Raw genomic sequence first — 15160 nt, 5'->3', positions numbered from 1 at the left:
TAAGTGACCCAAAAAACTGTATGAGGGAACTCCTACAGCTGATAAATACTTTCAAGAAAGTGGCGGGATACTCAAGAAAATTTACAAAGAACTCAAGAAGCAAGTCTCCAAAATACCAACGGATCCAATTAAAAAGTGGTCTGCAGAACTAAATAGAGAATTTTCAATAGAGGAGTCTAAAATGGCTGAGAGACATTTAAGAAAATGTTCAATATCCATAGCCATTAGGGAAATGCCAATAAAAACAACTCTGAGATACCATCTTACTTCTGTCAGAATGGCTAAAATAAAAAACACCAATGACAGTTTATGCTGGGGAGGATGTAGAGAAAGGGGGAACACTCCTCTACTGCTAGTGGAAGAGCAAGCTTGTACAGCCACTTTGGAAATCAGTATGGAGATGCCTTCGGAAAATGGAAATCAGTCTACCACAAGACTCAGCAATTCCACTCTTAGGCATATACCCCAAAATGCATATTCATACAACAAGGATGTCTGTTCCACGATGTTCTTAGCAGCATTATATGTAATAGCTGGAACCTGGAAGCAACCTAGATGCCCCTCAGCTGAAGAGTGGATAGACAAAATGTGGTACATTTACACAATGGGGTATTATTCAGCGGAAAAAAACAATGGAATCTTGAAATTTGTAGACAAATGGATGGCACTAGAAGAAACCATCCTGAATTGAGGTAATGAGGTAATCCAGTCATAGAAAGAGAAACATTGTATGCACTCACTCGTATATGGATTTTAGACATGAATCAGGGGAATGCCAGCTTACAATCCCACTGCCAGAGAGTCTATGAAACAGGAAGGACCCTGAGAGAGATATGCATGGTACCCCCGAGAAGGGAAATGAGGCAAGATCTCCTGAGCAGATTGAGAACATAGGGGAAGGGGAGAAGGATCCAGGAAAAAAAGAGGGGGAGAAAAGGAGGGGAGAGGAGGACATGGGGGAGCAGGAATGTTGAGTCCGGGGGAAGAATAGAGGAGAGCAGGATGAGAGATACCATAATAGTCATTATAGGTATGAGGAGAGTTCTGGAACAAGTGAGATTTCCAGAGATCTACAGGGATGACACCAACTGGAAAACTAAGCAATAGTAGAGACACTATTTTAAATGCCCCTCCCTGATAATGAATTTGAGGACTACCTTATATGCCATCCTAGAACCTTCATCCAGTGACGGATGGAATCAGAGGCAGACACCCATAGCTAAACACTTAACTGAACTCCTGGAACCCAGTGACATAGAGGAAGGAGTGATGAGCAAAAGGTCCAAGATCGGGCTGGCGAAACCCACAGAAACAGCTGACCTGAACAAGGGGCAGCTCTTGGACCCCAGATTGATGGTTGGGAGGCCAGCATGGGACTGATCCAGACTCCCTGAATGTGGGTGTCAGTGAGGAGGACTAGGCAATCTAAGGGGCCTTGGGTAGTAGATCAGTATTTTTCCCTGGCATACAAATGGATTTTGGGTGCCCATCCCACCATGAGGGATGCTGTCTCAGCCTGGACTCTTAGGGTAGGGCCTAGGCCCTGCCCCGAACGAAATGGCAGACTCTGGAGATCCTTTATGAAGGGCCTCACCCTCCCTGAGGAATGGACTGGTTATTGGGTGGGGGGCTGGGGGTTCTGGCAGGGGTCGGGGAGGCAGGGGTAAGCGGAGGGAGAGGGAGCTGAGATTGACATTTGAAGCAAGTTTGCTTCTAATTTAAATAAAAAAATACCAAAAAAGAAGGTGAAGAAACCCACCTCAAAGGTATAGAAAATATATTCAACAAATCATAGAAGAAAACTTTCCCAACCTAATCCAACCAACAACCAGAATGCCCAGTGTAGCATCAGAGTGGGCAATGGTTGGTACAGGATTATTCCCTCCTCAAAAGTAATCAGATCCACTTGTGGAAAGGCCTTTGTGAACTTTATTTTATTATACATTGCATGTACTAATTATTTTTTTTAACTGACTAATTGCTCTGCTGTTTACTGGTGTATAGGAACTTGTACATAGGTAATCAGTGTACATGGGAGTCTATATGTTTTGTTCTTTATTGTATCTATATTCCACATGTGGACACTTTCAGGGTGGTTGATTTAACAAAAAAAGTTTAAAAAAAACAAAAAAGGTTTTTAACTCATTTGCCTTGTGGCAAGTTTTGCAAATAGTTTTTCCCCACCTTCTCATTTTATTAAAAAACAAACAACAACAACAACAAAAAACAAATTGAGAAATTTGAATTTTAGTTAAATGACCCCATACTGGCATTTGACAGTTTATTATATATATATATATATATATATATATATATATATATATGTGTGTGTGTGTGTGTGTGTGTGTGTGTGTGTGTGTGTGTGTGTGTAATGGGAACTCTCAGAGTTGCTAAAGCATCATCAGTGACATGGAGTTCATGACACTTTTTTTGGAGATGACCTCACGGTGACATGGTGGCTGCAGATCCAGGGGCAGCGGCCCGAGGCCAGTGGGCAGGGTCGTGTGCTGCCTGTGAGCTTGCTTTCTGTAAACACTGAGAAGCAGAATCTGATTATCTAGCATGAGAGAAAGCCCAGCTATGCTCCTGGTCTTGCTTCTATAGACACATAGTGAATACTTGTGTAGACTTTGCACATATACTGATTTGTAGTATTTTCCTGTTCTGATGTCTAATCTGTATCTATATTGTACCCTAGTAGTTGGACATACTTTTGATTGCACAATTGTACATTTGTATACCTGTAATGTAAATGTGGAGAAGTTTGGATCAACATGAACACGTTTTTGGTAAGAAAAGAGAATCAGCCAGCCCTGTGCACTTGGTGTATATCCACCTTTTATGGTTGTAGCAGAGAGTGTTGTGTATTGTAAATTGTAATTTCAACCAGAAATAATTTTTTTCCTTTTGAAAGAATAAATGTTCTTTACACAGCCTAGTTAATGTTTAAAAAGAAAAAATTAGCTTGGTTTATTTGTCAGCTAGTCAAGATGGTAGCGAGAGCCTTTCTAAATGTTATTTCACACCATTTAACTCAAGCTAGTGTTCTTTTTTTAATCCTGAAAAAGTAATACTTTGCTTATTTTGTGGCAGTCAAAAGTGGATTTCTAGAAGTTTTGCCTGCCCCTTTCCCTGCTCAGCGCCTCCCCTTGTAAAGTGACTTGCCCTTTGTTTTGTACAGATGAGCTGTGTTTTGCATTGTGAATGTAATATACTGTCAATCCTTGTTTGAATATAGACTGTAACACTACACGGTGTACATTTCCAGAGTCTTGTGTATATTTCCAATGAACTTTTTGTAAGCACACTTGTAACCATATGTGTATAATTAACAAACCTTTGTATGCTTATGCCTGGACAATTATTTTTTGTAACTCTTGTGTAGATTGTCTCTAAACAATGTGTTGATCTTTATTTTGAAAAATACAGAACTTTGCAATCTAAAAAAAAAGAAAGACATGCCAATGAAAGTACAAGAAGCTTACAGACCACCAAATAGAGTGGACCACAAAAAAGTCCCTTTGCCCCATAATAATAAACACACCAAACATACAGAATACAGAAAGTGTATTAAGAGTAGCAAGGGGAAAAGGCCAAGTAACATATACAGGCAAACTTATCAAAATTACACCTGACTTCTCCATGGAAACTCTGAAAGCCAGAAGGTCCTGGATAGATATTCTGCAAACACTAAGAGACCACGGATGCCAGCCCAGACTATTATATCCAGCAAAGCTTTCAGCCCCTATAGATGGAGAAAACAAGGTATTCCATGACAAAAACAGATTTAAGCAATAAATATCCACTAATCCAGACCTATAGAAAGTACTGGAAGGTGAACTCCAACCTAAGGAATTTAACTACACTCACAAAAACATAGGCAATAGATAATACCACTTTATCAAAAGTCAAAAGAAAAAATGGAGTAAGTCCACACACAATACCACCACCACCACCAAATCCAAAACAAACAGGAATTAACACTCAATGATCTTTAATTTTCCTCAATATTAGTGGTCTCAACTCACCTATAAAAAGACACAGGATGACAGAATGTATATGAACAGGCGAATGGATGGAACTAGAAGAAACCATTCTGAGTGAGGTAACCCAGTCACAGAAAGACAAACATGGTATGTGCTCACTCATATATGGATTTTAGACATAGAGCAAAGGATTATCAATCTACAATCTACACTGACAGCCAGAATTGTTAACAGAGACAAAACCTATCTCAAAAAACAAAGCAAAGAAACAGAAGAAGAAGAAGAAGAAGAAGAAGAAGAAGAAGAAGAAGAAGAAGAAGAAGAAGAAGAAGAAGAAGAAGAAGAGGAGGAGGAGGAGGAGGAGGAGGAGGAGGAGGAGCCAGCTGTTTTTATAATCTCACATGTTTTGCAAGTGGCTTGCTTGTACTTCCTGTTTACTCAGTTAATGTTGTTTCCTACTTGGGTCTCTGAGTGAGTTGAAGACTAGACCGTCATAGTTATACTTTTCATTGTTTTCCAGACTCAGAAAAGAAACTTCCTAAAGAGGTGTAAAGTGTAAAAGTCTGAGAGACATTAAAAGATAGTTTGATAATGGAAATTAGAATAGAAAGTGAATTAGGTACAAGACTTTGGACTCACTAAGATATGGTAGATAATGAAGTATTTTCTCTGAATTTGTCAAATGCCAATGGGTTAGACATTTTCTTTGAATTTGTCAAATGCAAATCAACTAGACATTGTGGTGATATATTATTTATGATTTATTAAAGCTTGCTTGAGGATTCAGAAAGCAAAGTCAATCACAAGGTATAGAGGCCAGTAGGTGGTGGCACACACCTTTAATCCCAGGATTCAGAAGATAAAGGCAGGTGGATCTCTCTGCATTCAAGGCCACCCAGGGATACATTAGAGTGAATCTGTCTAAAAGAGAATCAGAGCTCACACCTTGAATCCCAGGATTCATGAGAGGAATATAAGACAGGAACAGGGTCTCAGTAGAGAAGAATCATTCTCCAGTCATGCTGAGGAGAGGCAGCAGGATCAGCCCTTTCAGCCTGATATAAAGGTAAAATCTAGGACTGTCTACTCTGCTTTTTTGATATTTACCTTGAAGTTTGAACCCCAATATCAGTCTCTGGGTCATTTATTTTACATATTACAAGACATTGTTGATGAACTTATTGCCTGTATATATTGTATGTACTTATTGTATTTATTGTGTATAGTTTTTGTTATGTTAGTTGTAGCCTTCTTTTTGTGTTAGACAAAAAGGGGAATTGAAGTGATATATTACCTATGATTTATTAAAGCTTGCCTGAGGATTCAGAAAGCAAAGTCAGCCACAAGCCATAGAAGCCAGATACATACCTTTAATTCAAGCATCCAGAAGCTAGGAGGTGAGTCCAAGGTCACCCAGATCTACACAAGATTGAATCAGTCTTAAGGAGAAACAGCTCACACAAAGATGATCTCAGTACATGGGATCACATGCCTTTAATCTCAGAACTAGGATCTTCAGTATTCAGTATCAGGCATTCATTCTCCAGTCACATTGAGGACAGAAAGACATTGAAGTCTCAGGAGTCTCAAGCCAGACTGAGGAGAGGCTTCAGTCTGAGGTTTGGTGGAGCCAGGATTGCATTTCAGTCTGTGGTAAAGTAAGATCTAGTGCCCAGCTGCTTTGCTTTCTCTATCTTCAGCTTGAAGCTTGAACCCCAATATCTGTCTCTGGGTCATTTATTTGTCATGTTACAGACCAGGTTTGGGGTTCTGCTAACTATGTCAGGCAGCTCATAACCACATGTACCTCCAGCTCCTGGGGTCCCAATGCTGTCTTGTGGTCTCTGTAAGCACTACACCCATGTGTATATAGTCTCTTCTTTGATTAAAATAAATCTTTTAAAAATAAATATTTTCATTTCTCTAAAAGTCTTACAATATCTAGAAACCTACTTTCCTCTTGGTCATAGTCTGCTGGGCTTGGAAGCAACTTTTGTTTAGAATACATTCTCTCTTTAGTTGGCAAATGCACTGAATTTGCCACCAGCCTTACCAGCTCAGTTTTCCCATTAGTGTTCATTTGTCTTGCTCCCCATTTGAGTTTGGCTCAGATGCTGCAAGCTTCTCATGCTGTGTTCCTCATTCCAGGAGACACTGGAATTCCTAGCATCACTGCAGTTGCAATGGAGAGCTTGTAAATATATTTTTGTAGATCCTGCTTGAGGAATTAAGATGACATCACAAAAAGTGTCGGAAGATGCTTCTTAGGTTCCTGTGGAGAGCAGAAAAAACACGACAGACATGTATTTGATCCTAATGGGGCAGATACCCCTACAAGAATGACTGTTGTTTATATCGCACTTACATGTTTCCTCGAATAACACTGTATCTACATGAGCATCATGTTCACTTTGCTGGAGTTTTACTCTCTTCTGTGAGGCTATCGAGAGCATCTCATGCAGTTAGAAAGCATCCCATGCAGTTAGAACATCTTGTGTAGGTAGAGAGCATCTCATGCAGATAGAGAGCATCTCATGCAGATAGAGCATCTTGTGTAGATAGAGAGCATCTCCTATAGTTGATATTTGCCTCATTTGCAAGTCAAGGCTGACTACCTTTATTTTGTTAGTGTCAGGTTAACTAGGTCTTGAAATACTTCTTTAATTATTGAAACATTTATGATAAATTGAATGCCAAAATGATACTGGAGAGGAAAATCCTAAAACTGCAAAATTGTTCTAGATTGTATTCCTGGACATCTAGCAAGCTAGTACTCAACAATATAGTTTCAGAGAAGAAAATTCTAAAATCCAGATTCACATTGTTTCATAGGATAATAAATAAAACACAAAACCTCATAAACATTCAAGTATATGTATGTTTCTATATATGTAAATATGTACACATGTATGTTAATATTGGTTCTCATAGTTTTAAATATTGTATTGGGAAATTACATTCCAAAATTTTAAGTATAAAGTCAAGAAGGTTAATATTATATTTGATTTTCACTGTATGTCAATTGGATAGAGAGTTAGATAGTATGGGTGCTTATTCAGTTAGTTGTTCTACAATAAAACACCCAGAGCATAGCAATTTACAATCTCAATTTATGTAATTCAGTATTATTTAACCCATTTCCCCTCATGCATAAATCAAATAATAATACATGATATGTTGTATTTCTGTGAGAATATACAGCCCTAGGCATAGAGTTGTTTTTAACATGTTTTTGTTTGTTGTTGTCAATACTTTATTATATTCTGGCATAAGCATCTTCAGTTTCTCAATGCATAACCATGGTACATGCTACTGAGAAATCTTTCTGTATTAGAACAGATTTATTTTAGAGACAAGTCAACCAATACACATATTCAGAGGTAATGTCACCTTGACACATCTTGGAAAAAAATTCACAATGTGTAACATCAGTGACAAGCACGATTCATCATTATTATATGTTGCAGTCTTTGCCAGAGGTTATGGGCACTGTCTGATCTCACGTACTTTGTTTTATGTGAAGATGTTGCTTGGTAACCTTTGTTAAGGGTGAATGTACAAGAAAGCTATCCCAGGCATTCCTAACTCAGCTCAATGCCATTATGTGCTTAGTGGAAAATTGGAAAATTTTACTTATGGTTTGTAGATTCAACATTTTTTCTTGGTTCTGAACTTTTTCTCTGCAACACAAGATTTAAACTTGAGGCATTAAACCATAGGGGAAGTCTAAATCATCTTAAATTTAATTTGGCAAACATTGTTGTCTTGTAAATTACTTGGCTGAGTGAGCACTCAAAATGTGTAAGTATTGGTTGTTCAAAGTTTAAAACCCATTATAGAAAAATCCAGTTAATAAAAGTTTTCATCTAAAAGTTCATAATATAATGATGTCTATGCAGTTATGAAAGGTTATTTATAATCAATTTATTGGACGCTTCTAAGTATCATATACTGCTCTTGATACTGGGTACACCAAAACACATATAAAGGTCTTTTATTGTTCACGTCAACAATGAACACTGATGGTGTCATTAAGGTAATAAGCCAAAAAAAAAAAAAAGAGAACAATTACTACTTCATGATGACCTTCTCAGGTGTCTTAATGTTTCTTGTCCTTTGTTCATATAGTTGGTCTTCACCATGTTCCTTGTGTCAGCCAGCAATTATTTTGCAAAAGAATTATAAAGGACACATGGCTTTACTCCCAACCCCTCACAGCTATAATTATCTATTGACTGGCCAAAGTTAAACTTAAGATTCATTCCTGTACTTATGTTGTTTTTTTATTGTAAAAGTTAAGAGCTGGGAAAGATAGAATCTAAGACTCCTTTGAATTTTGTTTTATAATGTCACACAGCTGGATGCCCCATTCCACTGTGATCATAGAGTAGTATGGGCAAATTCTCAAATGGAAAAATGTAAATGAGAGAATGTGGGATTCTGGCTGGAAAGAACATGTACATTCCTAGAGTCCCAACCATGTGATGTCTTTCACCTCAGAGATTTTGTGCTTTTTGTAACTCTTAGAATATGTCTACTTCCAACAGTGTCAATAAAAATTTTACTTGTATCTTCAAGACTTCTCAAGACTTTCCCTTCATAACACTGTAGCTTTTCTACAGCAGGTGAGGAATTAAGTCATAAACTGTCTAATGGACTCTCTGGCAGACACCAAGTTCCAGAGGACACACATGTTCTTTAGATACATTCCCCAAAGTTCTCTCTAACCACTCTCAAAGGCCTGCAGTCTTGGCTTGTAGCAATTAGAACTGTGCTCAAGTCAATGAGGAAGGAGGTCATCTAGACATCAGTGTCAGGAAATTGGCCCAGTGCAAGAGCATACCTTTCTTACCTTTCCTCTCTAAATATTCTTCTTTGCTATTTTCTTTTTTAAAAATCTCTTTTTAAGGCTGTATGTTGGGAGACCCTGCTGCTCAGAGGTGGCAGTTCACCATAACCTGGCTGCTTTCTCTAAGCTCACTAACATGGAGGATGACCTCCTCCGCAGAGGAGGTCTCTCTACCTGCACTTGTCTGGAGAATGTCTCTAGGTCCAGAGGACTGACCTTATCTGAAAGCTGTCTCTAAGCCTGGATGCCTGATTCATCTCTAGTGTGACTCATGACACAGTTTCCTGCTAGAAGCCTTTCCCTACTGCACCTATGGTCAGTAAGTCTTGGGCTAGGAGCTTTGCTATAGGATCCTGCTGCCACATACAAAGTCTTATGATAGGAGCATGCCACTTAATGTAAATTAGGGTTTGTTCCCAGGTTTCCCAACCCTACATATTTCCTATACTCTGAAATAAAGTTGAGCTGATTCACGGAAGTCATCTCCAGGAGGACTATCTCTGTTGTGTCCACAACCATTGGAACCCTGTTCCCTGCCTTAGCTCCCTCCCCTTGTGGACTAGTGCATCAAAGATCCTGAGGTAGGAGCAGAACCACAACTCTAGACCAGGCTGGTCTTGAGCTTTTTATGGTTTCCTGCTTTTGCTTCCTGAGTGCTGGAGTTAATGACATGTTCCATCATGCCCAGCTTTCCCTCTGTTTTCAGGATCATTTATACTCTTTAATGCATTTGCACATATGTGAGCTTGCAACTTCCCTTTTAATCTCATTATTTTCATGTGTAAATGTCAAATGTGTAAGAGTCACTGTGAGAGACAGACATAAAATTGACAACAGAAGAGATACTTTCCTTAAAAGGGTAAAACACTAGTGTCTTAATCAAGTTCTTGTGAAAGTCAGATGCTGAGACAAAGATGCGGATGAAAGGAGTTTATTGCAGAATTGCTTTTAAAGGGTGCTGGCTGAGGAGTAGGGAAGGGGAAGACCAGAGAAGGTGCATTACAGGAGCAAGTGCACAACAGAGGCTCAGTCGTCATGGGGAGTTTAGGAAACAGGACTGCATTTCTTTAACAGGCATCTTTCCTAAACAGCAAGATTATTGGGGCCCGGGTGCATCTCCATGTGGCAGCCATACTTGGCAGTGTTGTCCATGTGGTACAGCTGTGGAGGCATGAAAGATCCAAGAGTGAAGGGTCATGAATCCTTCCCCTGTAATTTCAGGGGAGTGCTAAGACCAGGTGGTGTGGGCCAGGGCTGGAGTTCCTGCAAGATGGCCCTGAGGAGCCATTGTGTGAGGTTGTGGAAGTGAAGCTTGGGTTGCAGTAGGGATGCCCAAGATGCTGGAGATTCCAGAATTGAGAGATGTCTGCCAAGAGGAGCTGCAAGCAGGTTGTGGAGCCATCTCAAGAGAGAGGTGTATGTTGCATCAGCGAAGCTGGAGGGGTGGAGCTATGCTGTGTTTCAGTCTTGATTTGGTCCAGTATTTCCCCACTATGCTCAAATTCCTCCCTTTTGGAGTGAAAATGCAAGTATTGCACTATTGTATGTTAGAAGTATATAATTTGTTTGTGATTTTGCATGAGGCCACAATTGAGAAGCAAATTGCCAAAGAGACTTTGGGTTTGAAATCATTAAAAATCTATTGGGACTTAAGTTGGACTAAATGTATTTTACATCCTGAGGTGGCCGTGAGCCATTGGGGGCTGAGGCAATGGGATGTACTGGTATGAATGAGAAATGTTTCCTATAGACACACACACACACACACATATATATATATATGTATATATATATATATATATATATATACACTTGTCTGTCAACTGATGGTTTGAAGGGAAGGTTATGGAATTTTAGTATGGGAACCTTGCTGGCAGAAATACATCACGGGGGTAGTATGGGGGTGTGTGAAGTGGTCTTCTACAGCCTTGCCTCTACTTCTTCTTCATAGATGGAGGAATGATCTCTCAGCGTCCTGCCCTGGCTGTGATGCTTAACCTGGAACTGTAAGCCAAAACCATCCCTTCCATAGATGTTTCTGGTGATGGTACTTCATCACAGCAACAAAAAGTGGTTAAGATAGGCCATCAGAGCAGTGACAAAGCCCAGAGAGGCCACCAGAACTCCAGCAGAATATGAGACTGGTGAGGGAAAGAGAGTCTGCAGGTAAGGAAGGTCGTGGCTCTATGTGGGTATGACTCAAGCAGTACTGAGGACGTAACAGACAAACACAAAGCTCGCCAAGGTTGTTAGGGAATTAATTCTCCAGTTCTCATCAAGCATTGGCTGAAAGATGCTAGGAGTGGCTGTGTCCTCCCACATCAATCATCAGTCAAGAAAGACCCTCCAGACTAGCCTACAGGCTGGTCTTATAGAGATGTTTTCTTGATCAATTTTCCTTCTCAGATGACCCTGATGTGTCAAGTTGACGTAAAAGCTGCCAGCACACTGTTCAAACTTGTGAACGTCTCAATTCTTAAGTATCTATGATCTCTGTAGGTTTTCTGTAGGAACCTGCATCTCCTTGGGGCTACATTTTCCTTTTGTTTTTTTATGCATATATGTGTAGAGGTGCACATATGTGCATGCAGCTGTCCATGAATGTGTGTGCTGGTGTATGTGGAGGTCAGAGGACAACCTTGAGTATCAGTCATCAGGCACGTGACGTGACTTCTTTTTTTAAGCCAGGGTGTTTCTTTTTTTAAATTATTTTTGTTATTTTAATGAACGCACACGTATGTGTATGAGTGCACGCACATGTTCGTGGGCATGTGGTATGTGTATGTGAGTGCAGTATCTGCAGAGGTCAAAAGAGAGCTTTAAATATCCCTGGAGATGGAATTACAGGTGGTCACGAGCCTGTAGGTGCTGGGAATCAAACTTTGGTCCTCTGTGAGAGCAGTGAATTCCTTTAACTGCTGAGACATCCTTCCAGCCCTCCAGTGTGTTTAAAATGTGACTGCTGGACACTGAACTCATGTTCTCACACTTGTAAGGTGAGCATTTTACTATCTTCCAAGCCTTTGTGATTACTCTTCCTATGTGGCTCAGGGATAAGTAGTCTTTTACTTTCTTAGTAGGTGAAGGAGCCAACTTAAGTAATTAAAATGTAAAGTGAAATTGCTACTTTCACTTTGCATGACATATAAGCAAATAATAACACAGTTTAGCTATAATTGTGTAGGATCAAAGGTACACACACACAAACCATTGTAGCTTACGTATGGAAAGTGGTTTATAAAAGAAATCTAATTTCTAGAAGGAATAATTTTGAGTCTGTCAACAGCGTCATAAGGGAAAGAATAGAAACACTGTGAACATTTCGCCAGAGGAGAAGCAGAGGGCTTGAGCCAGCACACACACCCTCACCCTGAGCCAGCTGCGCAGGAAACATCAGCTTGAGACGTGTCCAAATCCATCAGTTTGCTCTCTAATTCTGGGCTTAAATTTACTCGGCACTGACTGTTTAATGTCACTGAAGTTTCCAGATACTAAAGAGGCATCAACCTCTCAGTGTAGTTCACAGCTTCCCTACAGGGAAGCCATTATTCTTCACTCAATTAACTGCTAAGGAGACAGAAAACTATGAGCTCAGAAGTGAAACCTTCCTTTGTGGGCTAATCAAAATCCAATGGCTTTTGAAAGGGGCTTGAAAAAAAAACATTAATTAGGAAGGATGCCTAAATTTGGCATTCAAGGAAACTGTGTTCAAGGCTAACAATAAAGGCACAGAGAATGGGGTCTGTGGATCCCAGGGATGTCCAGACTCTGCCAGACTTACTGACCAAGCATCCAAGTTCCGTTTGCAGCTCTAACCACCAGTTCACCATTCTGACTTGACATTGTCTTCCTAAAGATCTGCTTATGTGTTTGTCTCTCTGATGTCTTTCAGTGCTTCAAGAGAACAATGTGCCAATCTATGGATGAATGTGTTAACTTTCAAGTACAGACTGTAGAGAGATAAAGGAAGTATGGAGTTCACGTCATCTCAGCAAACGTAGGAGATGACTTTAAAAATCTGTTTGTGCAGCTGATCAGAATGTGATTATTTTTTTCTGTCAGAACCATCCTAGTTAGACAGAGGGGAGTCAGTCTGGATCTCATGTGGTAGTATGTAAAGAATGTGAAGGCTGAACATGAAGACATTGAAGCTAGTGGAATCATGTGCTTTCAATGCCTTAGCAATGCCTCCTTGGGTTTCTGGTTTGCCTGCATTTACCAAGTCTGGAAGGGACAAGTTGTGCATCTGATCTGTGAGATGTAATGCTTGCTTACAGTTTTGTTTTCCATTCTACAAACTATTTCCTAGAGGTACAACAGGAGACTACTCAAATACTGTACTTGGAGTATGAAAATAATGAATTAGGTGGACATTCTTTTTTATATTTTAAATGTTTCTTTATTTTATCTTGCTATGTCAGTTTCCATGACAGTGCTTAGCTTCCATCTACAAAGGGTATATTATACTATCTATTTCCCTTTAGTTTTTAGTTTTATAACAGATCTTTTCAAGTTCAATGCGAAAAGAGGGTCATTATATGACAGAGACTGAGTTTTATATCTTTAATATCTGAGTACTATAATAATTTGAACAGTGGATGTCAAATGAATTTCCCTCAAATTTTCACTAGAAATCACATCTTATGCTCAAAAAATGGTCTCAGTTCATGATTCAATACCAACAGTATCAATGAGGTTTCTCATTATGGCAGGCAAGAACACTCAGAATGTGGGCAAAATCACTTTCAGGCTGACTTGTGTGCGCTCTTTCCTATTTCCCTCCTTCTGGCCTAAGGATGGCCTTCCCGACTTTATAAAGGTGAACACCTACACATATTTGACATAAGAATATTTCTAGGTGGACATTCTTTACTTCACTCTTATTACTAATGTTATACTCCATTTACAAGAAAAGCAGATTTAGGAACTCATATTTTTGATTATTTTATAATGTTAACCTTATGTGTTTCATTAGTAGTTGAGATTGTGAATTAAAACAGGATGGGGTCTTTTCCCTCCATACAGTGTTCAGGGTTCAGTTTTCTTAGAGAATTGTTTTGGTGTCAGGCTATTAATAAGTTGCTGTTATATTGGCTTGCAGCTGTCAAAAGCAATTTCACATTTTATCCAGACGTCAGGCTTAGGTGGCATTCTGTTTCTGCTCTTGGATCCTGCACCAAGGTTAACTATAAAGAAGTCTTGGGAATTCATGACCTAGAACAGAGATCAGCAAAATTTTCCTGTTGAGGCCAGACAGTAAGTATTTTCCATTTTGTAGGTCAAATGCAGCACTGCCACAGTAAAGTAAAAGCAGGTGTAGGCAATAGAAAAGGATAGCTGTTTTAACTTACAAAGCAGGCATCCGGCCTGCAAGCCTGTGACTTACACCACCCTATGTACAGCCCCTAAACTGTTACTATGGAAAGAATGGAATCCAGTCCTTGTCCTAAGCCAGTAGTCTCCTCAATTGCAGCAATAGGGTTTTAAAATCATCTTCATGTTTCTTAGTTCAATAGAGTCTTGGATAATTCTATATAAGGAGCCATATCAGGCTATGGTCTTATTTGTGAGTCATTGTTCTAGACTAGAGAATGAAATAGGAAAAAACTAACATGAGATTCCTGGTATCCAAAACAGTGCAAAACCCTTATTTTTTGTTCATTCAAACTGAACCAAGTTTGGAAGTTGGAGGACAGTTTTTCAATGTGTGATGCATATTTGTATGCATATATGTGTGATTGTGTGTGCATGTGCACATATGTGCACATGTGTATGGAAGACAACTTCAGCAGCTATCCTGAGGAGTGCCATCTACCTCCTTTGGCACAGGGTCTTTCAGTGGCTTAGAGCTCAGGAAATACATCAAGTTTCAGGGATTCTTTAGTTTTTACCCAGTGCTTCATGCCACCAAACTGCCTGGCATATTCACCCTTGTTCTGGGGATTGAAATTAGGTCCTTATTCTTGCAAGGCTTTAGTGACTGCTGTGACACCACCCAAGCCTTGGAGAAGATTTCCACCATCATGAAGTTTTCTAGATTTCCTTATAAGTAAGAATTTACTGACGCTTGTTTTCATTTTCAAATTTCCCTTACATTCTAGTAGCCTTTGATGTAAGGTTAAGCCTCCAATGAAATTTTACGTGATCTAAAATGGGTGAACTTAAACTTTGTGCTATACGACAGTCTCCTAAAATAAATATTTTATAATCAAACAGTTGACCACAAACTGCTGTCTTGGATTATGGTTTGGATGTGACCCCCCCACCCCTGTTCATGTGTCTCAACATTTAGTCCCAGCTGCTGATGTTCTCTGACTTGGTTGTG

This window comes from Mesocricetus auratus, unplaced genomic scaffold (assembly GCF_017639785.1).
Source record: "Mesocricetus auratus isolate SY011 unplaced genomic scaffold, BCM_Maur_2.0 Super-Scaffold_100018, whole genome shotgun sequence".
Taxonomy (NCBI): Eukaryota; Metazoa; Chordata; class Mammalia; order Rodentia; family Cricetidae; genus Mesocricetus; species Mesocricetus auratus.
This window is presented reverse-complemented; position numbering follows the sequence as displayed.